The sequence below is a fragment of the Tenrec ecaudatus genome, chromosome 12 (assembly GCF_050624435.1).
Source record: "Tenrec ecaudatus isolate mTenEca1 chromosome 12, mTenEca1.hap1, whole genome shotgun sequence".
NCBI classification, from domain to species: domain Eukaryota; kingdom Metazoa; phylum Chordata; class Mammalia; order Afrosoricida; family Tenrecidae; genus Tenrec; species Tenrec ecaudatus.
In genome coordinates, this window is record NC_134541.1 from 82032695 (window position 1) to 82057212 (window position 24518).

Here is a 24518-nt window from a genome sequence, read left to right on the forward strand (position 1 = left end):
GGTTACTAATAATGTTGCAAATAATCAGGTTGTAATTCAATTGTAGAAAGATTTTTATAAAACAACTTTGTTATTAGTATCCGTATGATCTAAGATGTAGTGCATTTAAGCAATTCACAACTATTTCACCCAGTAGTCTACAACTTAAATGGATAATGTTACCAAGGAGTCCATATGGTCTAATAGGGGAGGATGTGCATGGGGTGAGCGTGGGAGGGAGAGTTACCAGACGGTAACATCAACCTAGAGGCTCCACTGCTCCGGGTGCTGGGTTAGGAAGGTCGCCTACCACCTACAGTCTGAGAGGTGAGTGCACACCAGGTAAGCTCCCCAACGGGTGAAGTGTCACTCACACTGGGCAAATGGAATGTCTTGTGCCTCGGTTTGCTCATCTATAAAATGGGATGATCGTAATCATGAATACAACCACTGGGTCGGATGTAGAAGATAATGTATGTGAAATGCTTGGTGCTTGGCATGTACTAAGACCTACACGAGTAACTGGTAGGATGCTGCTTCAGGGGGTGAGGGACAACGGGGGATTTAGGGGTTTGATGAGGGAGAGAGCACCTCAGGGTAGGTAAAAAGCAAAAACAAAACTCAGCAATTGTGGAAATCAACCAGCATGGCTACCCAATAAGGTCAGGGTGTGCCCTGAAGCCTGAAGACTGCAGGTCCAGGGAGGAGGGGCGACTTGAGGCTCTGCCTACTCCTTTCACCATTGAGGCAAGCGAAAAGTGGCTCTTCCCCTGGTTGCTTGCTGCTGACTCCCGCCACCAGAGCTGGACACACAACTCCCAGGCTGCTGCTCTGGAGGCACATGGTGCAGGGCGAGGGGGCTGGGGCTGGAGATCCCACACCTTCATCTGTGCACTGTTGCACAAGCCCCCACCTCCCTTTGTGGCTCAGCTTAGCTCAACCCACTGCCCCCGAGTCAAAGCTGCCTCAGATCAACCCCCAGACTGAGTTCCCCAGACTGTCACTGTTCATGGGAGTTGAAAGCCCAGTTAGTCTTTCTCCCACGGAGCTGCTGGTGGTTTCGATCTGCCGACCATTGGGATCGCAGCTCAACATATAGCCACTATACCACCAGGAAACTGGACCAAGTGCCTGAGTGGTGCAAATGATTCATCACGTGACTATTGGCAGTTCAACGCCATCCAGAAATACCTCAGAAGGCAGGCCTCCAAGGTCATGGCTCAAAAATCCTGTGGAGCAGTTCCACGCTGCACACCGGGGTCACCACGGGCCAGAATCAACTCAACGGCAGCTACCTACAGCAACAAGGAGTCCAATCCTCATCCCGCTCAAAAAGCTACTGTGGAGTCCCAAGGGTGAACGGTTCCCATGAAGTGTAAGGACTGTCATCTATTCATATCCGTGACAGCCGGTCTCCATCACTCACAGCCTACACAGCTCCTCTGCCAGCATGTGTTTTCCTGTCTCTACGTGGCCACGGGGACCACTCTGATGGGGCACCTCAGGAAAATCAGAGGCACAAATGCTCCTTTTTATTTTAATTAAAATTTCTTTTTTAACAAATGCTCTTATATGCCTACTGCGAAATTCGTTCTTCCTCATCTGGCAGATGGGGAAACAGAGGCATGGAGAGAACCAACAGTGTGCTCCAACTACCCACGAGCCAGGCAGTGGTAGTTCGGCAGGCCCTCAGGACTCCTCATGGGAGGAAGTGCCGAGGCTGCTGGTGCTGGCCTGGTGTCCCCTCAGTGCCTTCCACACTCCTGGGACCATCTGTGAAGACAGGCCAGCAAGTGCTGCGCTGATGGATCCAAACGAGCATCGGCCTGTCATCTATCTCAGGGAGCGCAGTCTATCATCCAGGCCCAATGGGGCACACAGTTGAGAGTATAGACCCCAGGCTCCTCTTCACCCCCACCACCACTTCCCCCCAAGACTTAGCCCCAGTGGAGACACAGTACATCCATCCCTGTGCGAAGCCACTTGCTGAGCAAACCAGTTGCGCACATTGATGAAGTGTCTTTCAGGCAGCATGCTAACAGAGAGCGTGCCACATCCTATGTATGCCCTGCGAAGTCCAAGGACCGCTGTAGAGTCTGGGGCTGGCAGCCAGTAGATGCTTCATATGGCGTGGAAGATAGATCAGGCTATATTGCACTAATGAGGCCAAATGGGAGCGGAGTGGCCCAAGAGAAGCGGCTCCCTGCCTGCTGAGTCATCCGGGGAAAGCTTGCCCCAGCTGTCTGGGACCATGCAGGCGGCTCTTACTCATCGCGCTCCAGGCACGGAAGCAGTGCCCGTCCGCACCATCCCCACCAGTGTTCTTGTGTTTGAGCCCGTCGCCTCAAGCACTGCAGCAATCCATCGTGTCGAGGGGCCTCCTCTTCTCTGCTGTCCAGCTACTTTACCCAGCAGGACGTCTTTTTCTAGGGACCGGTCTCTCCTGACAATATGTTCAAAGTACACGAAGATGGCGCAGTTGCCATCTTTGCCGCTAAGAAGCCTTCTGGCTGTAGTCTTCTAAGACAGATGTGTTTGTCTTCTGGGACTCCATGGAAGTTTTAATATTCTTTGTCAGCACTATAATTCAAATACATCGATTTTTCCTCGGTCTTATTCAATGTCCCACGTTCACATGCAGAGGTGATTGCAGTGACCAGGGCTTGAGTCAGATGCACCTTACTCTTCAAAGTCAGAACATTGTAAAGAGGCTTGTGCAGCAAATTTAGCGACACAATGCACCATTTGATCTCTTGACTGCTGCTTCCACAAGGGAGTGGTAACTGAACTGGGTCTCACACAACGGAACAGAGCTCGACAAGTAAAACGGAGAAGACAGTGTAGCTGGGGAATGTACCTGGAAGAGCCAAGGCTTGGAGACTGAGGAGGTGTGGGCTCAGAGAATGGAGGGAACAAAGTGATTGGAACTCAATGAGTAGGTAGACCAGGGGAGCCTGAAGTGCTGTAGGCAACACCCCGTCTCTGGTGGACCTTGGAAGGACCCAAAGGCTGCCTGCGTGCAGCGAGTGAAACTATTACCGCACTAGCCACAGGGGGAGCTCCAATTACTTCCTGAGTGCGTCGACAAGGGTCTTAATTCTACCCAAGTACCTAGAATGTCACCTTGTCAGTACATAACCTGGAAACAAGATGAGGGAAAATCCCTGTTCTCAACCCTGAGGACTAGGACCGACCTGGATCTGCAGCCAACTCAGTTGGCAATGAGATGCTGAGTGGGTCACTTAACCTTTCTGAGTTCTTTTCCTTCACCCCTCAAACCACAACCACTATCCCCACTGCCCCTGCAGGGAGTGAGGTCACCCCACGAACTGGGACTCAAGGGACTTGAGGAAAATCACATTTATTAAGTGTTTACTGTATGTCATACACTTTGAGAACTACACCTTCTAGTTTGTGGCGTGTCTGGCCCAAGCCACGGTATTTCCCATCACCTCATAGGCGTGCACATGAACGTTGGACATTGAATAAGGAGGACCAAAGAAGAATTGATGCATTTGAATTATGGTGTTGGTGAAAAATATTGAAAGTATCAGGGACTGCCAAAAGCAAAAACAGATCTGTCTTGGAAGAAGTACAGCCAGAATGTTTCTTAGAGGCAAGAATGGCAAGACTTCGTCTCATGTACTTTGGGTGTATTGTCAGGAGACACCTGTCCCTAGAGAAGGACATTATGCTGGGTAAAGCAGAGGGGCAGCGACAAAGAGGAAGGTCCTTACAAGCCAGGTTGACACAGTGGCTGCGACAGGGGGCTCAACCTCAGAACAATGATGAAGATGACATAGGACCAGGGGGTGTGTCCTTCTGTTGTCACTGTGAGTCAGAGCTGAGTCAATGGCACCTAACAATTACAACAGTGATTGTTGTTGTGAGGATGGGAAGAGAGAAGTTTCCAAAGTGCAAGTACACAGTAAGCACTCAATACAGGTGGCTTTCCTTCAGTCCCTTGAGTCCCAGTTCGAGGAGGACCTACCTGGCTCCCTTCAGGGGAGGGAGGTAGGTTGGGGCAGTTTAAGGGGTGGAGAAGAGAGATAGAGAAGACATTCCCACAGAGGTAGGATGTCAGCCCTGGATACATGAGCCTACCTTAGCCTTCCCCATGTCTGACCCTCAGAGGCCATTGGGCAGAAGAGGCCACAGATACTGTACCCTGACAGGTCTTGTTTCTCCACTCACACCACAGGCCTTCCTCGCCCTCCCGGAGCCCATGCTGAAGCAATGACACGCCCACCCCCTCACCCTCTGGTGGCTCCCATGAGGCAGGAAATTAATAGCACTTGATTCTGCTCTGAAGGTAGACTTGGCAAGCTTGTCTGGGCAGTGCAAGCAGGCCCCACTCAGCCCTTGTCTTGTTCTGAGACCCAGGTGATTTATAGGTCTGCATGGGCTGAGCAGGATCTCTCTTCCTCATCTCATGGCTGAAGGTGATGATGCTGTCCTCCCTGTGCCCCCCCACCCTGACCCCCAGGGTCCTAGAAGGTAAGCTGAGTGAGTGTGGGCCCAGGAGACAATCTCCAAACAGGCCCCCCTGTCATGATCAGACCTTGCCCTCCGTTTATAGAGACCCAGCGACGGATAGCAACTGGTCTAGGGCTACACAGGAGTCAATGGCGAAACACGCTTGGTGATGCAGAGCTGGGGCTGAAGCGTTTGAGTTCAAATTTTGCTATCTATGGTCAAGTCCCGTGCAGTGTCCTATGAAGGCAGGATAGTCATAGGCCCTACATCAAAGCAATGTGAAAATTCAGTCAGCAAATGCTCACTGGTGCCAAATCAGTGCCACGGCACCCAGAAAGCACTAAATAAGTTAGAGCTTTCCCCAAGATCTGTAGGGATCCCATCCCCAAACCCCTGCCTTATTCTCAACCTAATGGATAAGTGGAGAAAGCAAGAGCCTCAGAACACCAGGATTGAAGTCCAGGTTCCGAGACTACCAGCTGTACTTTCCACTACTCAGACCTGCTACCGTACAGTGCTATACATGCCAGGCTGGGGAGGACTGGGATCCCGCCCCTACACCCACACACACTCCTGACTCTTCATCCAGACTTGTTTCTGCCCTCTTTTGACACTTCATGCTTTCCAGCTGCAAAGAACACAGGTGGGGGGGGGGACTTCTGGACAGAAGCTTTGGAAAGTAAGTGGTCACCACAAGGTCACCAGCATTTCCCAGTTCCTGGAGGTGGCTGTCCCTCATTACCATTGGCTTAATTTAAGCTGGACCCACATCGCTATACCTCAAGTTCTTAAACACTCACACACTGGATGGGGGTGGCTTTCTGCTCTGTGAGCGGAGTAGCTGAGATTCCAACCACCATTCAGCAAGTGGAAGGCCCTCCATAAGGTCTGGGACAGGCTCATCAGCCCCCACAGGAACAAGCTGGGACCATGCCTCTTCGGTGTCCCCACAGATCTGGAAACACATTCACAGCAGCACCCTCCCCAGGGATGTCCATTTGCCACCTGTGCAGGAGGAGCAGAGGTGATAGGTAATTGTCCATGTGGCAGGTGAGGGGATAAAGCCTCCGAGAGGGGCGTTTCCTTCGGGACCCAAGGGCAGAGGCAGACGGAATCTCCCCCTGGGAAATGTGGGAGGTTGGTGGCATCACCCTCTGAGGATCCGAGCCGCAATCCTCAGAGCGCTCAGGAATTCCAGGCTGAATTTGCTGGCTGTCAGACTAGCAGAGCCTTGGAAATGAATTCAGAGCTGACAAATTCATTTTGCCTCTTCTCCCTGGGAGGTGGAAGGAGTGATCTCCCCGGCCCTGACGGAGTTCAAGCTGAGGTCAGAGAAACCCTTGGAAGGATATTCAAAATTGAGGGGAGGGGTGTGCTCTGACCAGCAGCCCCTGTTGGGCCAGCTCCCTGCCCACGAGGCCCAGCGACCCGAGAGACTGCGGGGCACGTCCGTACTCCTATAGGGGCCTCGTCAATCAGGCGGTGGCCCGAGCCGGGCAGGATATCCTCCACTCGCCCCAGGCCCCGAGGGGAGACCCCCATCGCGACCGCCTCCCTGCGCCCGCTGCTCCCCGGCAGTGCCATTGTTCTCTGACGTCACGCCACGGCCCGATCCCGCGCCCCCCGCCCCCTTCGTCTCCCTCCTCTGGCTCCGGTGGCCCACGACCCCTCAGCCTCCGGAGCCCGGGCCGCGGAGGGCTCCCCCCGCGGCCGGGCCGGGCTGCGCCCCCTCGCGCTTTACCTAACTTGCCTTTGTTATTCCAGCTCCCTTCCTCGCCTGGCCTCGCCTCCGACACCGCGGCGGCCTGCAAAACGTGGAGCGCGGAGTCCCCGCCACACCTGGAATCTGAAGCGGCTTGGGCCAAAGCCTCTCGCGTCGGCCGCTGGAAAGGAGTGTGGGCGTGCGCGTGTTGCGCCACAGGGGGCCGTGCGGTTGCGGATCTGGACTTGGGATCGGGAGCGTTGCAAATGGGCTGGGGGGCTGGGGATAGAAGTGTGGAGAAAGGAAGGGGAGTACGCGTGTCTGTATGTGCTCGTGACCGTGAGGAGATGCGTGACTTGGGTTTTAAGTGCACGCTTTGCAAGTGTGTGTGCAATTGCATGACTGTGCGGATGTACTTGTTATGGCCGTGGATGTGGGCAAATGCGTGAGTAATGTATACGTGAGCGTGTGGGGGTGTGCGCGCGTGTGCGCGCGCGTGTACAAGGCTGTAGGTGGTGGCCGCGTGTGTAGGAGTTCCCGTGTGAGTGCGAGAGGACGTGAGCCCAAGTGGGCGCAACTTGGATGCCCCCGGGAGCATGTCCGCGCCGGCAAGCCCGCGAGGGGGCCCCCCACCGGCGTTCGGGGAGCGTGCGTGGGCAGAGGCGGATGGACGCCTCCTTCGCCCCTGGGGGTCTGTGGGTGAGGGTCGGGTGTGAGTCCTGCTCCAACCGTCCCCTGCCCGTCTGCGCGCGCTCGGCCGGACTGTCGCGCCCCGCCCCCGCCCCTAGCCGTCCCCCAGACCGCGGTCCAGTAGCCCGCACCGGCGCCCTGGGGAATCCTGCGTGGCCAGTGCCCGGGCTTTAGGGACAACCTCCAAGTCGCCTCCTGGGGAAGGCTTCGCAAACCCTGTCAGCCACTCACCCTGGATCTTGTACTGGACAGCCACCGCGGCCTCGATCGTCCAGACAGACAGAGAGAGAGAGAAAGAGAGAGAGAGAGAGAGAGAGAGAGAGAGAGAGAGAGAGAGAGACTGAGACTTCCCCGGGAAGCTTGGCTAATGCTACCACCTCTTCAATTTGGCCTCTTCAGTGCCCAGAATTTCTCCCAGTGTCCAAACTAGCTGGAGGGGTGAGGGGGTAGGGGGCGGAGGATAGGAAAAAAGGGAGGTGCGCGAAAGGGGGGCGGAGGCCGTCAGTCGTTGAGCAAAAGCCCTTGGAGGGGACCGAGATCCAAGAACAGAGCAAAGGAAGGGGAAAGGGACGCCGACGCCAAAAGGGAAGACAGCCTGCACGCAAAGGGAGAGTGAGCAGCGAGGGCGCAGTGAGCAGCGCGAGCAGAGAGCACTTGGCGGCGGCGGCTGCAGCGCCCCGCTCCGCCGCAAACTCCGCACCGGATTTTACGGACGTTCGGCGGCGCGGGGCCCTTTGGAAATAGAATAGCCAATGTAATCTGACACTTCAACTTGCTCGGCTCCGGGCGAGTTGATTCACTTACTCACCCCCAACGCCGAGTTCCTTTTCACTGTCTGTGGACATTAAAAAAGCCAGCGGCGGCAGCGGGCGCCCGGGAGAGCCTGCGACCCGGCGAGCCAGCCGCGAGCGGGCCAGCTAGTTAGCAGCGCCGGCGCAGCGCGGTGACCCCAGCCCCGGCCGACGCGGAGCGGGAGCCAGAGCCCAGAGCCAGAGTCCAAGCGGAGCGGATCGGGGCGCCCTCCCTGCGCCCCTCCGGGCCCGAGTCGGCCCTGCCCGGCGGCGGCGGCGGCCGCAGCGGTGCGTCCTCCAGCGGCGGCGGCGGCTCTCGGGGTGCCCGGTAAGTTTGGGGACAGAGCTGGGCTTCCCGCTGCCCTGGCGCTTCCTCCATCTTCTCGCGGACTCCGGGGGCGAGCGTGGGGCGCCGAGTGCTGGGGTTTTTCCCTTGTACGCCGTGGCCCTCGAAGGAGGCGGAAGGTTGGCGACGGGGGCTCAGCCGAGCCCTCCGCGGCGGCCGGGGACCGAGGCCCGTGTGGTCGGGAACCACTGAGCTGCGCCGATCCCGCAGGGGCTGCGCGCGGGGCCGGGGCTCGGGGCGTGTGTGCCCGGCGTGAGTGCGGTAGTGCGCGCGCGGAACTGCTGCCCGCCTCCTGCCCGCGCGCCTCCAGCCCTCGCTCTGTCCGTGGCGAACCGGCCGGACCGAGGCTCCGGGGAGGGACGGGGCGCCGGGGAGCGAAGGACCGGCGCTGGCGGGGGGCCAGGAAGGACGCTAAGTTGTGCACCTGAGTGTACCCGGGGGCCGTCGGGCCAGGTGCGGGAATATGCGGGCTGCCCAGGGTGGTCGTGTTAAGTTGTGCATCCGATTCCCCAGGAAACACACTTTCGTCAATGGGAGGTGGGGCGCGGTTAAGTTGTTTGTGTGCGGGTGGCTGGGCTAGAGCCGGCGCGCGGTACGAGCGGGGATCGTGGGGTAGTGTGTTCAGGGCTTCGAGGAGGTCTTTGGAAACCGGAGGGGCGCTAAAGCCAATGAATGCCTGGCGGGGCGCCCCGGGCCAGGAGGAGAGCGCCGAGGGAAGAGGAGCGCGGGCGCGCGGGCGTGTGCGTGTGTGTGCGCGCGCACGCGCGCGGGTTGCAAATACGAAAGTAATTTCCTCCTGTTCTTTCTTCCTTGCTGTCTCCGGCGGCGGCGGCGGCGGCGGCCCCGGGGGAGTGGGAGGTCGGGGTGGGGGGGGCCGGGGCTGGAGCTGTGGTGGGGAGCGGGCTCTGGAAGCTTGTCTCACATTCCTGGTGTCTGGGGAGAAATCAGTGGGGAGCTCGGCCTCAGCGTCTGGGGCGCGGGCGCGGGTCGCCCCCTCGCCGGGGACATCTGTCCAGGAAGCTGGCCGGGGCGGAGAAAGGGCGCAGTGCCACGGGCAGAGGACCCACCCCGAAGCGGCGGGGGCGCAGGCGAGGGGCGGCCGCCTTCCCCGCCATTGTGCACGAGTAGGTTTTCACAGGAGACTGCCCAACAGCCTTCGGTGAAGGCCAGGAGCTGGCCTCAGCCAGGGGTTTAAAAGACACTCCAGGAATGTAAACAACCAGGAGGGAGGGCGGCGGGCGGGCGGGGGCGCGCCAGGGCAGCTGGTCCGCCCCCCAACCCGTTCCCCGCCCCCCCCCGCCCCAATCCGGGAGCTGCTTACCCAAATGGCAGGGCCGCCTGCCCTAGCCCTCTCCCGAGGCAAACTTTTTCCTTCTGTGCCTTCCCGTTCTGCCTCTGCCCTCCAGGGGGGCCCTTAGAGAGGGCCTCTCCCCGGGTGGGGACTGAGAGCCATTGGCACCCTGCGCCTGCCCGGGAATTCTGCTTTGGTGCCTGGAGTCCAGGCTGTGCGAGCCCGCAGCCACCAGCTTCCTGGGTAGTCAGTGCCTCCATGCCAGAGTAACTGGGGTTGTGAGCCTGCCCATACCCCCTCCTGCCTGCCCCCAGCCCCGCCTGCCTCCCTCTTTCCTCTCTCCCTCCCGCTGCTCCTTCCCCTGCGCTCCCCCTCTCCTCTCCCCTGACTGCTTTTCCAATGCCCTGACATGAGGGAGGAAGATTTAACTTGGCAGCCCAAACAAATGTTCCCTCAGAGGTCTTCTGAAAAGCTGGCGGCCAGACTGGCAGGCAAGGACACTACTCTGCCAGCCTTTCCCTTCTCTCCCTTCTGCCATGGCCATTTGGAACCCTCTGGGAGAGTAGAGCCTAACCTAGAGAGCTTTAAAAAGGGCCGTGAGCAGAAGAAGCCTGTCAAGGGCTCTGCTTGGCCAAGTGCCAAGGGCAGAGCCACTCCAAGCTGCCTCCTGGTGCCAAGGGTTTTCTGAAGGGTTCTCTTGAGCAAGAGTTGGTCTCCTTGCTGCAACCTGGGACTTGGGAACGGGCCCTGCTGGACCAAAGGGTTAACCAGTTCTGTCTCCTCTGTGGGTGTGAGGACAGGCTGGTTACACAGGGCAGGGCAGGAGGCCAGAGGCTGTTCCCAGAGGTGCCTGGGTTTGTGTAGTATTTTTTAAGGTACAGATAGAGAGGCTGGTTTTGTGGCTGGAGAACCCTGCAGCTTGGCCAGCTTGTGTTCTCTGGATTCCACTTTTGTTCTCTGGCATATATCTGGTCCCAGGGGTCTAAAAGTTGCTTGCAAGCTACAGGGAAAGTTTAGATGACAGAGTAAGCCCCTGGCTGGATTTTGAGGGGGTCCATAGTCTGGAGGATTCTAGGCCCTTTGCTTGCCTGTTCCTGGCTGGGTTTATGAAAGCCTGAAGCCCGGTTGTGTGACCTTTCTCTCTTCAAGTTGAGGATGTTGAAACACCAGCATCAAACAAAAGGCACATTGAAAGCCATGGCTCCGTGTCTGCCACAGAGCACGTGTAACTTTGGGGCTGGGGGAATACATTTGGAGAGAGATGGTGTTTTCTTCTCAGTTTGATGATTTCAGTTGGGTTTTGTTGTTGTTGTTTTTTTTCCGGAAAATACAGAAGGTTCTCCTTGTCCCAAGTTACAAGGTGATGAAACCCTGTTTTCACATGTAAATCTCAAACATCTGAGACTTCTGTGAGTTGGTGGCAGTAACTAGGGGGAGTTTAAAACTTTTTTTTCTTCTTCTTCTTGGGATTAGGGTGTTGGGGCACTGACTGAGAAGAGTTGGGAATTAGAAATTGCTGAATTTAGAGGAAATTGAATAGCCTTGTCTGTACAAAAAAGTCTGCTGGCCTCTCGGTAGGGTCAGAATGTTCCTCTTCCCTCCTGAGGAAAGAGGGGCGGAGGCTTTGCTCTCAATGCCAAGAGCAAAGGGAAGAAAGGTCAGGACGTCATAGAGCCACAGGTCTCTCTCTCTCTCTCTCTCTCTCTCTCTCTCTCTCTCTCTCTCTCTCTCTCTCTCTCTCTCTCTCTCACACACACACACACACACACACACACTCACACACCCCAAATCTCTATCCCTAACTGGTGCTCGTGATGTGCCCCAACTTAGAACTGACAGATGTCGGTGAGTCACTCATCCTGAAGAATCTCTGTGTGAAGAACCTGGTCACAAAGAGTTGCACATTTCACATTTCCCCTTGAATTGACAATGGGGTGGGGTGGGGTGGGGTGAGGGAGAGGGGGAGGTAGGAAGACACTTAGAATACCTGTGTGTGAGTGAAGAACTGGGTACAGGGTTCTTTGACCTTGGCCGAGGATCAGTGGGCAGTCTCAGGGAGTGAGTTTGCTGTATGGGTTCTCAGGCACCCACTAGTGCATAGCCAGAAGCTTCTCAGCGTGCCCTCTCACCAGGAATCAGGCCCTGAACCCCATCCGTTTTCCTCCATAGCTTTGCTCTGAGGGGCCTCGCCTTGCTCCTATCACTTCATCCTGATGAGGCTCCTTAGCTTTTGCGTGGACAATAAAGACTGCTGTAAGTAGCCCGGGTTGTAGTCTTGCCCTGTGACTGCTCCGACTTCACAGTAGGACATCGTGCCCCTGCCCACACTCTTAGGAGGGGCACACACTTTGTCATAGGAGCCCCTGAGAGCAGCAGCCAGACTGTGGGCTCAATGTGCAATTTTGAGGTTGGACCCTGCAGTCATGGAGCTTGAAGGAAGGTTGAGAAAATAAACAAGAGGCACTGGTTCTAGGGAAGAATCAGGAAACTCATCATTTCCTGAGAAAGTTGGAAAGGAGGTGGCTGGCTGTTTAAGGCTGGGAGGACACTATGGGGCCTCAGCCTCTTTATCTCAGCCTCTCTCATCTCACTTCGGTGGGTGTGTGCACAAAAAAGCCTCAGGCACGTGTGTATCCTCTGAAGACATGACGTGCAGAATGGATGGAGCACAGAAGGCTTGAAGATGCTAGAAGCTGCTCCCCCATACAAGTTTCCCTCTTGGCAACTGATTGTCTAGCCTTGGCTTACATGCTTCATGTGACAGAGATCTCGCCTTGTTTCCAGGAAGCCTCTGCCATCCACAGACAGCTGAGCCAACATGGTTTTCTAGAAGGAGGCACCTCTCAACCCTCACTCAGTGCCGGGGTCCTCCAGACTGCAGACTCGTTCTCCTGAACGCTTTTCACATGATCGAGTCCAGCCTTTGTCGGGAGCGGGCTATGAGAACTGTGGAAGGATCTGCTTAAGGGGTTTGCTGTCGTTGTCGTGGTTCCTCTCAGTACTTTGTCTCCTTGCACTGGGCCTAGTGGGGAGTAGGCTGGGTCAGGGTCCTACCACTGTGGCCACAAATATTTATGAAGAACCCACAGTGTGAGGAGTCCTGCCCCATGGGAGGGCCTGGATGTTTAAGATGGTTCCTCTTCTGTAGGAGTTGAGAGGCCCATGGGGGGGGGGTCATCCAAATAAATAATTCGCCCCAGGGTGCACAGTGACAGCCCGAAACCATAGCTTTGCTGCTCTGCAAGGGTCCTGGTGGGTTTGGAAGCATTTTCCAACCGTTTTTCACCCTAATGACAGCAGTGTGGCTCCTTGGAGGTCACCCAGTTCAACTCTGAAATTACCCCCATTTAACAGAGGAGGAAGCTCTGAGATTGATTCCAACAGTCCTCTGACTCTGTGTTGGTCTCCTTCATGGTTCATTAAGGAGCAGAATGGAGAGGTGTTCCCAGCCTCTTGGGTCTCAACGCTCTCCTAAGCCTGAGGTGGTTTCTATAGATGCAGATGTTGACTCAGCCTTCCCCTCCTCTGGCTGAGTCAGCCACTGTGTGGGGTGACCACCCTGGGGGTCCTTGGCCCCCTTAACACCACCTCTCCTGCCTCTCCACCCTGTGCCTGGTTTGCTGGCGCTCAGCTCAGGGTCACTGGCTGAGAGCAGCCAGGCAGACTAAGAGAGAGAGCGCTCCAGGTAGCCTGGCCCAGTCTGCACACCTGCGCTGGTAATGAATGTGGCCCCGGGCCCCACCTGTCGGGCACAGCTGCCGGGGTTGCAGCTGGGTCTTGCTGGAAGAGGCTGGGGTGTCTGAGCTAATTAGATTTCTTAGATTTCAATGCGCCCCTAATCCTGTTAGCCCAGCTGTAATTGTAACCACTTGACGGTCTCAGCCGTGGCAGGCTGTTGAGGACAGACGGTGTGGGGACTCTACTCGGCGCCAACCCTACCCCAGCCCATCAATCAGCTGAGAACTCAGGACTCCCTTCCTAGGTCCCTGGGGCAGGGGCCTGAGGGGATCATAGGTGTTATGTTTGTAGAACCTTAACATCATGGATTGTCAGAATAGGCCTGACCCTTGGAGGTCATCCAGCTCAACCCTGTCACTGGACGCATGGGGGAACTGAGATCCAGAGAGGGGGCTGGCCCAGGGCCTTGATAGCTGCCAGTGGCAGACTGTCAGGTCTTGTGGTCTGGCGATCCCTGTCCTTTGAGCCCTAAGGGAATGTCTGGAACTGCCTAGGCACTAGGGACCCATGCAGCTGTGATGGGGGTAAGAGTCTTCTAGAGACGTCTGTCCCCAAAGGTAGGTCGTATATTTCCAAGCTTGCTCCTCGGGTGGCAGCTACTAATCCTCGCCCTGTACCTGAGCCCACCAAGCAGCCATGTGCTCACACTGTCTCTCCCTTCTGCTGGCAGGGTTCCCCGGAGCAGCCAGGCCTGCCTCTGGGCCATGGAGGCATTTCTCTCCGCCCCGCCCATCTTTCCCAGACATGTTGGCCTTGGATGGCTCCATTCCCTGAAGATTGCTGCTTTGCCAGGAAATATGGGGGGGGGGGGGTTGATGTGTGTGTGTGTGTGTGTGTGTGTGTGTGTGTGTGTGTGTAAATACCCTCTCCTTAAACTCACAGTGTTACTTCTTCCTCAGTTATTTTTTGGTGGGTGGCTTAAACTTAAACTGCATCTACTCCCTCTCCTCCCCCAACCCCGTTCTCATTTCCCAACAACTTCAGTCATCTACCCACAGAAGCTGGCAGGTGCTCAGGAACAGGGTCTGACACTTGACACCTGCTGGGGAGGTTCCCTGCAGTCACTTATTACCCTCCACTTAACCCTGGAGCAAGGAGAGACTTCTGGGAAGATCCTTTCAGTCTGACCCTGTTGGAGACCCTAAGAAGCTAGTGTAGAATTGGGGTGGGCCTTTTCTAAGTCGGGAAACTGAACTATTGGGAGCCTGGAACACTCGGCCTCCTCCAAGGTCAGCATCGAATTAGTAACTGAGTTGGACCTGGAACTCCAGGTTCATTAAACATTTATTGAGCATCTCCTGTTGGCCAGGCACAGGCCCTCAGCCACCCCTCCGAGCTCAAACATAAATCCTCTTCCTTCTTTGACATGGGTAGGGCAGCTGGGCCTGGAAAGGGTGGGACTTGTTTTTGAGCACACGGGGTAAGGAATACAGATGGGTTGCTTCCAGCAGAATGCCTGGATCTTGTGCATCTAGGAGAGCTGCAGACACGTCTGGGTTGGCTGGAGAGCCCAGGCCAGAGCATTTTCCTTGACAGGCAACGGTAGGTGGATTGCACTGCAGATTTGAGGGAGTTAGGCTGAAAAGCATGCTACTAGGGAGGAGACATGGTTTTCTGTCTGCCAAGGCTTGTTCGGGTCAAGAACATGTGGACTTCCTCTGCCTCCTCTTGCTGACCTGCATTCTGTGGAGAGCCAATGCCCGCTGGCCCGTAGTGGCCTTTCATTCCATAATCCACCTGCTGTCACTTCCTCTGCGGGACTCTCAATCCACTTGAGTCACCTGTGTCAGGGCCAGGTCAGAGCACATAAGGAAGGGGAGGAGCAAGAGGAGCCAGGTGCCTGTATGTATCCCGCCCTGCCCTCAAGATTCCCATCCAGTCTCCTGCCCTTGCTCCTAGGTGGATGTTGGCCACAGCGGGAGGCGCGCGCACACACACACACACACACACAAACACACATGGTATGTGCTGACCTCAGCAGTCTGGCTGAGGGACTCAGGGCTTGGCTTGGAGGCCTCTGGGAGCAGGTCCTTAAACTCCGTCCTGACCTTTTCCAGAGGGAAGGGCCCTTGCAGGGGCTTTCCAGCCAGAGAGGTGAAGGGACCTGGACCAATCCCATGGTGGCATGGTCCCCCTGGGCCAGGTTGTCTCCTCCAAATAAGGTTCAAATTATCTGGGAGAGGGAGGAGTGGCATTCCATTGAGGTCATGTTGTGATACCCCTGCTGTTATGTACATTTAAAAGCCAGGCATCATGAATATCAGGGCCACCTTAGGAGGTCCACAGAAAATATACTAACAGCCAGCATTTCTTGGGCAACCAATTTGCTTCTGATTCTCATCCAACTAGGAATCTCTGGGTGGTACAAATGTTCATGCCCACAGCTGCTAACCTAAAGACTGGTGGGTTGTGTCCACTCAGGGGAGCTGTGGAAGAAAGACCTGGTGATCCACCTCAGAAAAGTCAGCCATCGAAAACCCTACCCAGCACTGTTCTCCTCTGTCCCTCACGGGGTCCCCATGAGTCCAGATTGACTCAATGACATACTTTCTTCTTCTCAAGATTGCCGGTGTCCAAATCTTAATGCCACCATTTGTGAACTGGCTGACTTTGCACAGCCCCTCTTTCACGTCTTCAACTTTAGGCTCCCTGTGTGTGAAACTGTAGTATAATGGTAACCAGCTGCCTTCTCCTCTAGGAACCCTGGTGGTGTCGTGGTTACCAGATGGGTTGCTAACTGCAAGGACCGCAGTTTGAAACCACCATGGCTCTGCGGGACACAGACAGAGCTTTGGACTCCTGTAAGCAGTTTAAAAACCTCAGAAACTCACAGGGGCAAGTCTACCCTGTCCTATAGGGTCATGATGAGTCGACATCGCCTGATGGCAGTGAGTGTGGTTTCTTGGCTTGCCTTCTCCTTGAGTTGCAATGATGGAGCCACAGAGTGCCTGTCGCATAGCAAGTGCACCACACCTGCTAACCATAGTCATTGCCGTGGTTGCAGCTACCATGGTGTGATTATTACCATGTTTCCTCCAGCGGGCAGACTCAGAGAGGTGAGGTGAGGTGAGGTGAGGGAAACTGCCCAAGGTCCCTGTTACATTAGTGACCAAACCAAGCTGGACCTGGGTTCTAGGCTTCCAGACTTCTGTTCACCAAACGGTGGGTGGTTCATTCTGATCCATCCAGAGAAGCCTCAGAAGAGGCCTGGCACCCTGCTTCTGGAAGATCGCATCCTCGCGAACCCTGCAGAATAGTTCCGTTCTGCACCGTGTGGTCGCCGGGAGCCATGTTGATGGCAGCTGACAACAACAGTAGCTCTCCTTTGGTCACAAGCAGCTGTCCAGTCCCCTTGAGAGGCCACCTGCCCTTACCCGCGTCTTTGTTAACTCACCCTGCTCACGAAGCCAGTGCCTGTCGGCAAGGTTTGTGCTTGGTTCCTACCTGAGAACCTCAGTTTACAATTCACACTTGGTGCTGAGGCTGGTACTACCTTGCTCTCACTTTCATCCTGTGTGGGTCATGGGCAGGGGCCAGACTTTGGAGACCATGAACTGTGGTTCAGAATGTTTGCTGCGGAGGTCAGGCTTTGGGACATAATGATGCTCGTGAGCCCCTCCAGGCCTCAGTATCTTCATCTGAGGCCACAGCATGACTTCTCAAAGTGGGTTGGTTCTCCCGGCACACCTGTGCCCCACAAGGAGGCCAGCAGAGCACATTCCTCTTCTGAGAAATTATTAGCCCGATTCACCAGCCCAAGAAGTCTTGAGGAAAGAGGTTTTCATCTTACCCAGCCGTACTCAAACTCGGGGTCACCCCTCACACCACACTTCTGAAAAATTACTATTAAAGCTACTGGAACAGCATTTTAGAGAATGCTAATCTAGATGGTCCTCTAGAGCTCGCTCAGCTGGATAGCTTAGTGCTGCAGACCTACCTTCCCAATGGGCATGCGGAATGGTGGGGAGTGACCCAGACAGAAATGCTCTTGCCACCAGATTGCTTGGCAGTGAACCTCTGAGGTCTACCTGCGTTCAGGCCTGTGCATCTCTGCCAGCCAGCTTTCACTGATAGCTCTCTCTCTCTCTCTCTCTCTGCTCCCTCAGTCCACAAGTCCATTTGTGGCCGGGCAATCCTGAGAGCAAAGCCGACTGACCAGCAGGGTCGGACCTCTGCCTTGTCCCTAGAGATGGCCTCCAAGACTGACCAGCTGTCAGAGTTGGAAGGGCCTCAGTCCCTGACCTGCAGGGAGCCGTGGGACCCGTGAACTAGGTGCTCAGTGTTGTTTTCCCCTGGAGAGAATGACCCGAATGCAGACACATATGGCCTTGGCCCCGGGCTTGGAACTACTGGCCCTGGGGTGTCATACTTGTGTCATCGCTCTGTGGTCTCTGCTCACACAGCCTACCGCTCTTTCTCACCTGCGTGACCTCTGTGGCCGGCTCTAAACCATTTAGGAAGACAAGTCGGTGCTTCTGATCCAGCCAGCATTCTACTGGTGAAGAGACAGGCCAGGGGAAGGGTCTTTCCCCATGCCATAAGTCAGTGGTCAGGCTCCGGGGACACAAGGCCTTCTGTCCCCAAGAGCCATCGGCTCTCCCCCTCCACCTATGGATTTGATGTCTACGGACCAACATCCCCAGAGAAAGCTCCAGAGAAGGGTGGAGGAAGGAAGTTCCTTGCCCAGCTCCTGTTCTAGATGGGCCTGGAAGCACTCGTTTAGGGCTTCCGGCCTCTCGGTTGAGGTCCAGTTCAGCCCTGCTGGCAGTAAAACCTGTTTACCCCATGCTTGTTAACATTTCCTCTTTGGAACTGTGGGGAGTGCATCCCCCGCCCCTACCACATGTATACACAAAAAGCGCCCTTATTTTCTGGATACCTTGCTATCCGAAATCTTTTCAGCACATTAGCTGTCTTGCTACTTGCTGTGAGGAGGGAGAGCAGCGAAGGTCTGGGGGCATACAAGTCGCAGCTGGGCCCTGTGCTGCCAGGGCCCTAGAGGACCACAGGCCAGGCAACTTGATGCCTCCCAGCCCACAGCCCTCCCACCTTGTCTTTCTGGGGATGCTGAGATGTGGGCTTCGTGGCCCGCAGGGAGCTCCTCACCCAGCACCCTCCTGCCCTTTTGCCTGGCCCGCTTGGGCCTGGTTTGAACTTCAGGATCCTCTTCTGCCTCTATCCTGGGAGAAGAAAGGAGCAAAGAACTAAGGGTGAGCCTCTGTTTGTTTCTGATCATAGTAAATGTATCCAAATAGACGTGGGAGATACTGCACATTCCATTCCAGGCCCCCTCAAGAAAGTAGATGTCATTCGTAAGAGGGCGCGCCCTGGGAGATTTTCGTTTTCCCAGTGCACACACAAGTGTTTACACTGTACTGGGATCTGTTAAGTGTGGAGCTAGCATCGTTTAAAAGTGTGGAATATTGTGGCAATTAACAAAACTTGACACAGAGCCCTGAAATGAGCCTCTGCTGTTGAAAAGAACGGAGCTGACGAAATTCTTTAATGCAGGGTTGTCACCCGGCGTCGATCTCCACAGCACTCGACGTGGGAGAGCGCCATCAACTGAGGTGTGCCTGTATGCAGCAAATGGTTTTGTATCTCCGCATCCTCCCTGGGTACCCTTCTGGGATCCTACTTAGGGGTAGCTTGTTGTGCAGCCGCTTGCTTACCATGGAAACATCCTGTAAGTAGGATCAGACCACATCTGTCCCCTGTCAACTGATTCATTTCCTTCAGCAATGTTTCCACAGTGCATCAGGGCCACCTATCAGGATTTCATCTCTCTTTCTGACTGAATAGTATTCCCTTTTCTGTTTGTATGCTTTGCTATGTGTTCACTCGTCTGTGGATGGATGCTGAGGCTGTTTCCGCCACTGGGAATGATGCCACGAGTATTGGTGAACACAGGTCATTGTGACTTCTTGCCTGGCACTTGGTGATGGGACTGAGGCAGCGAAGGGGGACCCTGACACTGTGTGGTCTCAGCACATGTTGACTTCCTACAAAAGCACCGCTGTCGGGCACTTTGCAACCTGACCTGGGACAGACACCTTTGTTTTTGGGTTACACGCTCTTGACCTTTAGGTGGAAGGCTCAGGCCTGCTGGAGGTTGATCGTCTTGAGGGCTGCAGAGCCTTTTCCTCATCCGGAGTTCTCAGAGCTTCCACCCTGCAGATACTGTCTCACCTCACCGGCTCCCTGGAGATGCCTGTACTATGGTGACTGGCCCCACAGAAGGGCTCCCCATAGTACTATTCCCAATATTTATGGGACCTTTGAACCCTAAACTACCAGGGAACTTGGTGGGATCCACACTGCTGTGTGTTCTGTACCCCTCACATGGTGCTCTAACAGAAGTCTCTCACGGCTCCGGGGACAGTGTGCTCTCTGCCTCCCCAGCAGCTCTCTGAGGCTAGGAAGTTAGGCCTTCCACGGAGCCTCCCCCTTAGTCTCCCTGTGGTCCGTGAAGAACAGAGGGGACTTAGTTCTTAGGAACTCCTTTCAGTGCTCTTCCCTAAGGGATTCCTGCCCCGTTCCCACCACCCCTCTAGGCTGAACCTAAGGCTGTAAGGGGCAGAGCTGGCTTCCTGGAGGAGGCGGCCTTCTAACGCACCTGGGCCCCTGTGAGATTGCAGGGGACCAGAGAGGAAAATGGCAGTGGGTCCAGAAAGTTATCTCCCGAGCTTTTCCATATGCACCTGCCTTCTGGGCCATTGGGCGGGAGTGCCTCCTGCACAGTTTCTTTCAGCCCAGGTTCTTGCTGCATCTTGCGCCTGCTGAGCCCCTCGGTGCTGGCTTCTGCCTCCGAGGTCTATCAGCAAATTCCCCAGGGGCCTGGGGTCTCTTGAAAAAGAGCCCTGCCCATGAAGTCAGAGCTCTTGGCACAGCTTGCTCCCTGTAGGCCCGAGGCTGTGACAAGAATCAGATGAGAGGCCAGTGCTTTGCTGCACTGTCGCTATGTCAGGAGTATAATGTGGCATGACCACATGCAGTGATGACAGTGCCAGCGCAGAAAGGCCTGGGACACAATCCAGGTCCGCTCCTTCGCTTAGCTGCTGAGTCTGACCCCAGAGGGTCAAGCGCCTCCCCTCCCCAAGGTCACAGGCAAGTTTGGGGCAGAGATAGAGCCCAAACCCAGGCCCTCACCGTCACACTGGCGGCCTTCTCTGCTGGTGCTGGTGCTGGTGCTGGGCTCTGAGCCATTCTCATCCTCACCTCCCAAGAGCCCCAGTTCTCGGTGCCTCTCCGGGAGTCGCCCCGGCCTGGGGTCCCAGACCTGCGGCTGCCTCTCTAACCAGGGTATTTCCCCTTCCTCTTCTCTCCCATCCGGGCTCAGCAGGACTGCCCTACAGTTGGCTAGCTGTCATCTTGGAAACCACGTTCCCAGAAACCCACCTGAGAACCCTTGCCCAGTTACCTGGCCTTCCGGGCTACAAGAGATTGACCTGGTCTTGGACTGTGGTTTGAATATGTAGCCCTAGTTTCAGCCCGGTGTGGCCTCTTCCAGGGCATTGGGGACTCAAAGAAGCCCCAATTCTTGGAGCAGGAGGATCCTGGACAATTGGCTTGTCTGACGCCTTTAGCTCCATTTCCTAGATCAGGGTGCTGAAAAGTGGGCTGTGGCCTGCTCTCCCTCCACCCCAGCTTCCCGGGGGTGCTTCCTTGGCCAATTCAGGCACCGTGTGCCTGGAAGGAGGCACATTAGGCAGACTTGGCTAGCTGCCTCCTTTCTTCCAGGGGCCCTGATAGCACAGCAGTGAAAGCGCAGGCCTGCTAATAGAGAGGGTAGTTGGATGTGGTGTCTGCTTCTGGAAAGATCACAACCTTGGCCACCCAATGGTGTAAGTCTCCTCTGTCTTATAGGGTCACTGTGACTTGAAATGGACTTTAGCAGCAGTGGGTCTCCTCTTTCTCTCCCCCCCTCTCCTCCTCCTTCCTTGTCATGTACCCCAGGCCCTCCTTAGCCAGGGCATTGAGGAGGGCCCTTGGGCCGGGCCCTGCTTTCCTTCCTGGCCTACAGACCAGTGCCCTGGGAGGGGGCTCCTGTTTCCCACTCATCGCTCCTCCTCTCGCCTGAGAATGAGACTTCCCAGCCGCTCTGCAACCCCCACGGCCTGGTCCCTAGGAGACAAGTGGTACCTGGGTGCTTCTGTTCCACCTCCTGCCTCAGTTGCTCAAGAAAGATGGGTGTATTCATCCATTTGCCAAGTTTACCAACACTTGCCAGGCATGGTTATAGTTCCAGGACCTGGGATGAGTAATGAACTTGATAAGAGGCCTTGCTTGCATTCTAGTAGGTGAGACAGACCATCAACAGGGCAGCAGTTTAATGGATGATACCATGCTTCGGTATGAATGCTTTGAAGGAAAATAATTCAAGATAACACGATATAAGCCAGGAGCAGGAGGTTAGAATTTTGAGTTGGGGTGCTCAGGAAAGAGACTGCATTTGGGCAGACCCCAGGAGGCGAGAGGGTGGGCCCTGTATGCAGAGGGAACGGCCTGTGTAAAGGGTACGTGGGGGAATGACCCGTGGGTGGCGGGCACGTGCCTGCCAGGCTCTCAGAAGGGCAAGGAGGCTAGTGCGGCTGGTGGGAGACAGCTGGGAGAGGGAGCCAGCAGTGTGCTCAGCAGCCATGTCTGGGGCAAGGACGATACCTGCTTGAGTCAAGCGACTCTGGAGCTCAGGAACACAGGAAGGACTCCTGACTTCATGCTTGGTGATTCATAAACGAGGGGAGTGGGGGAGGATTTTAAATAACAGGGCCAAGACTCTCTCACATACCCTCCTGGCTGACGAGTTGAGAGCAGACTGTGGGGCTAGAGTGGAAATGAGGAGACCAACTGTGTGGCTTTGCAGTAATGTAGGTGAGGGTGCTGGCGGTTTGAACCAGTGACCCATAGAGGTGAGATGACAAGATCAAATCCTGGAATATTTAGAAGATCAACCAAAGTTATCCCCCACATTCCACTGAGAATGCCTGCCCATCTCTGAGGATGCCAGCAGGGTTGGGACTGGAGAAGTGCTCCCGGTCTCTGAGTTTTTTTCCTTCTATATCTTTCACCTTTCTGGGGCTTCTCCAGACCTCCATGCCATAAGCTACTCTGTTACAAGCTACCCAGTTAGCAGCTGCAAACACTGAGGTCTGGTGAGGTGGTCTTGGTACCCACATGTGCACTGGGATTCTGACATGCTGCATTTGGCTCCTCGCCTCCTTCATCCCCATCCTTTTGCCCTCTTCGCTCTTTCACATCCTCCTCTGTATGCACTGTTCTCAGATGTCCTCCATCTCCAGGTGGTTGTGGACATCATTCCCCCACCTGTCATCCTCCCAGACCCATATTTCTGTCTTGGGTGAACTCCTATCCCTGACCTCGGCTCAAAGCTGCCACCTTGGAGTCCCTTCCATTGACGCTGCAGCCACGTGGGCTTGCTTCTTCTCCTTAATGTATTCCAACCCCCTCCCTCCCTCCCTCCCTCCCTCAGCACACTCCCCCAGCCTGGGGCCGGAGCTGTGCTTCCACGCTCTCCCCCCGCCCCCTGCTTTAGACTATCATAGTCTGACCCAGAGCTGGCACCAAGGAGGGAACAAAACATGTCAGTGTATTCCTGGAGCCGTGGCTGGTTTCTATGGAAACCAGGAAGTGTTGCAATTTCCTTAACTTTTGAGGTTGGGGTCACAGAACTCAGCTTGAGCCTAGGCTCAGGGGATCAGCCCAAGATGACCATCATGGGACGCCTCTTGATTCACAGTCATGCGGGGAGGCCCTTCCCACTTGCTGGGCCTGGTTTACCTGCAGGGCTCTTGGACTTACCTGGCTCTGTAAGGTGGCTTTCAACTCTAACTCTCCATGTCCTGGTCTTCTAGTCCTACCACGTCAACCCAGGCAGCTCCTCTGCCCTCTCAGGGCCTCGGTTTCCCAGAGTTGCTTGTCTCCTTTTGCCCAGAAGATACCTACCTGAGTCAAGCAACGCCTGAATCTCCAGGCTCACCCTTGTTAACTAGCCTGGGACCCCTGCCAATTGGCCATACAAAGCAGGTCTTGCTCCTCAAGGTGGCGGTGGGAGCAGATGGGCCATAAGAGGCGAAGTCGGGCCAGTTCACTGCGCTCTGTGCCTGCACAGGCTCTGCGTCTCATCCCCTGCCCTTGATGGTGACTGGAGCCAGTGTGTGTCTGGTGGCTCAGCATGGCAGTGCAGCATCTGTGGGCCTTGCCCTCTACTCTTTGCAGTGGGCCCCCACTGCAGATCGTAGGGCAGCCCAAAGTGGCAGGGCTGAGGTGGGTGGGCAGAGAGTTCTCACAGTGTTTCTTCTCTGACCACTTCGGTGCTCAGGAGCCAAGAGTTAGCGTAGCACAAAACCACAGCCTGGCTACCAGCACTTCCTCCAGAGCCTGGTGCATCAGGCACCACTGGGCTCAAGTGCCCAGTAGCACCCCCACCCCCAAGCAAGCCCTGACCTGCTACTGGCACAGACAGAGTACAGTCAGTGGGCAGAAGTTTCAGCCTGCTGAACACCCAGCCTGGCACTTAGCAACAAGTGGGCTTCCTCATCAGCCCAGAACAGCTGCCCAAGGAGCACACTGGGTCTGCTGGCTCCCCCATAAAAGGGAAGGAGGGCTTCCACCTCTGATACCACTAGAGGAGAGGCTGAGGAAGGCCATCTGCCCCCCCACGCTCCCCCACCCCAAAAGTCAAACACTTCTGCAAAGTCAGTGCCGACTCATAGCAACTCTGTAGGACTGGGTTGAACTGTCCCTGTGAGCCTTCAGACAGTGCAAGATATGACAAAATAAGAATTTATAAATTATCAAGGGTTCATGAGGGAGGTGGGAGCGGAGAGGGAGGGCAAAAATGAGGAGCTGATGCCAGGGGCTTGGGTGGAGAGCAAATGTTTTGAGAATGATGAGGGTAACGAATGTACAAATGTGCTTTACACAATTGATGTATGTATGGATTGTGATAAGAGTTGTATGAGCCCCTAATAAAATGATTTTAAAAAAAAAAACTGTCCCTGTAAGTTTCTGAAACCATAACTCTTTTGGGGAGTAGAAAGCCCCATCCTTCTCCCAAGGAGCAGCTGGGGCCTTCGAACTGCAGCCCAATGCATAACTACTGCACCACCAGGGCTCCACTAGAGTCCTATAAAAGCCTGTTAGCCCTGCCAGCTGGGGGTAAGTATAGGCCTCATCCAGAGGGATGCCCTGCGAGCCTGTTATTTGGAGGAGAGTTGAACCTTTTAAGAATGAAAATCTGGTACTTTGTATGAGAAGCACCTCCCCCTGTTTCCAAGAGGTTCCTGGTGGCCAGGGACCTGCAGGGCCATTGAGATGTGCCTTTCCTGGTCAGCTCTGCTCCTGTGCTAGGGCTGACTAAATCCCTAGCTTGGTGTAAGATTTAAAGACAGTTCAGGAGGCCCACAGTCCATATTTACTGTGAATGCGCTCCCTGGCCCAGGCAGCTTCGGCCCCTCCCTGCCCTTAGTTTCCTCATCTGTACAT

The 24518-nt window shown here is 55.4% G+C and overlaps 1 protein-coding gene across 5 annotated transcripts in view; it reads left to right on the top strand.

The window, feature by feature from the left end:
* The first annotated feature begins 7623 nt into the window (after positions 1-7623).
* ZMIZ1 (zinc finger MIZ-type containing 1) overlaps positions 7624-24518 on the top strand; it is a 250550-nt gene continuing 233655 nt past the window's right edge. For 4 of the 5 annotated variants that reach the window (XM_075564199.1, XM_075564198.1, XM_075564195.1 and 1 more), the window contains exon 1: positions 7624-7966. The gene's annotated coding sequence lies outside the window, so the exon portion shown is untranslated. The remainder of the gene's footprint in view (positions 7967-24518) is intronic. The other variant, XM_075564202.1, reaches the window with a different exon arrangement.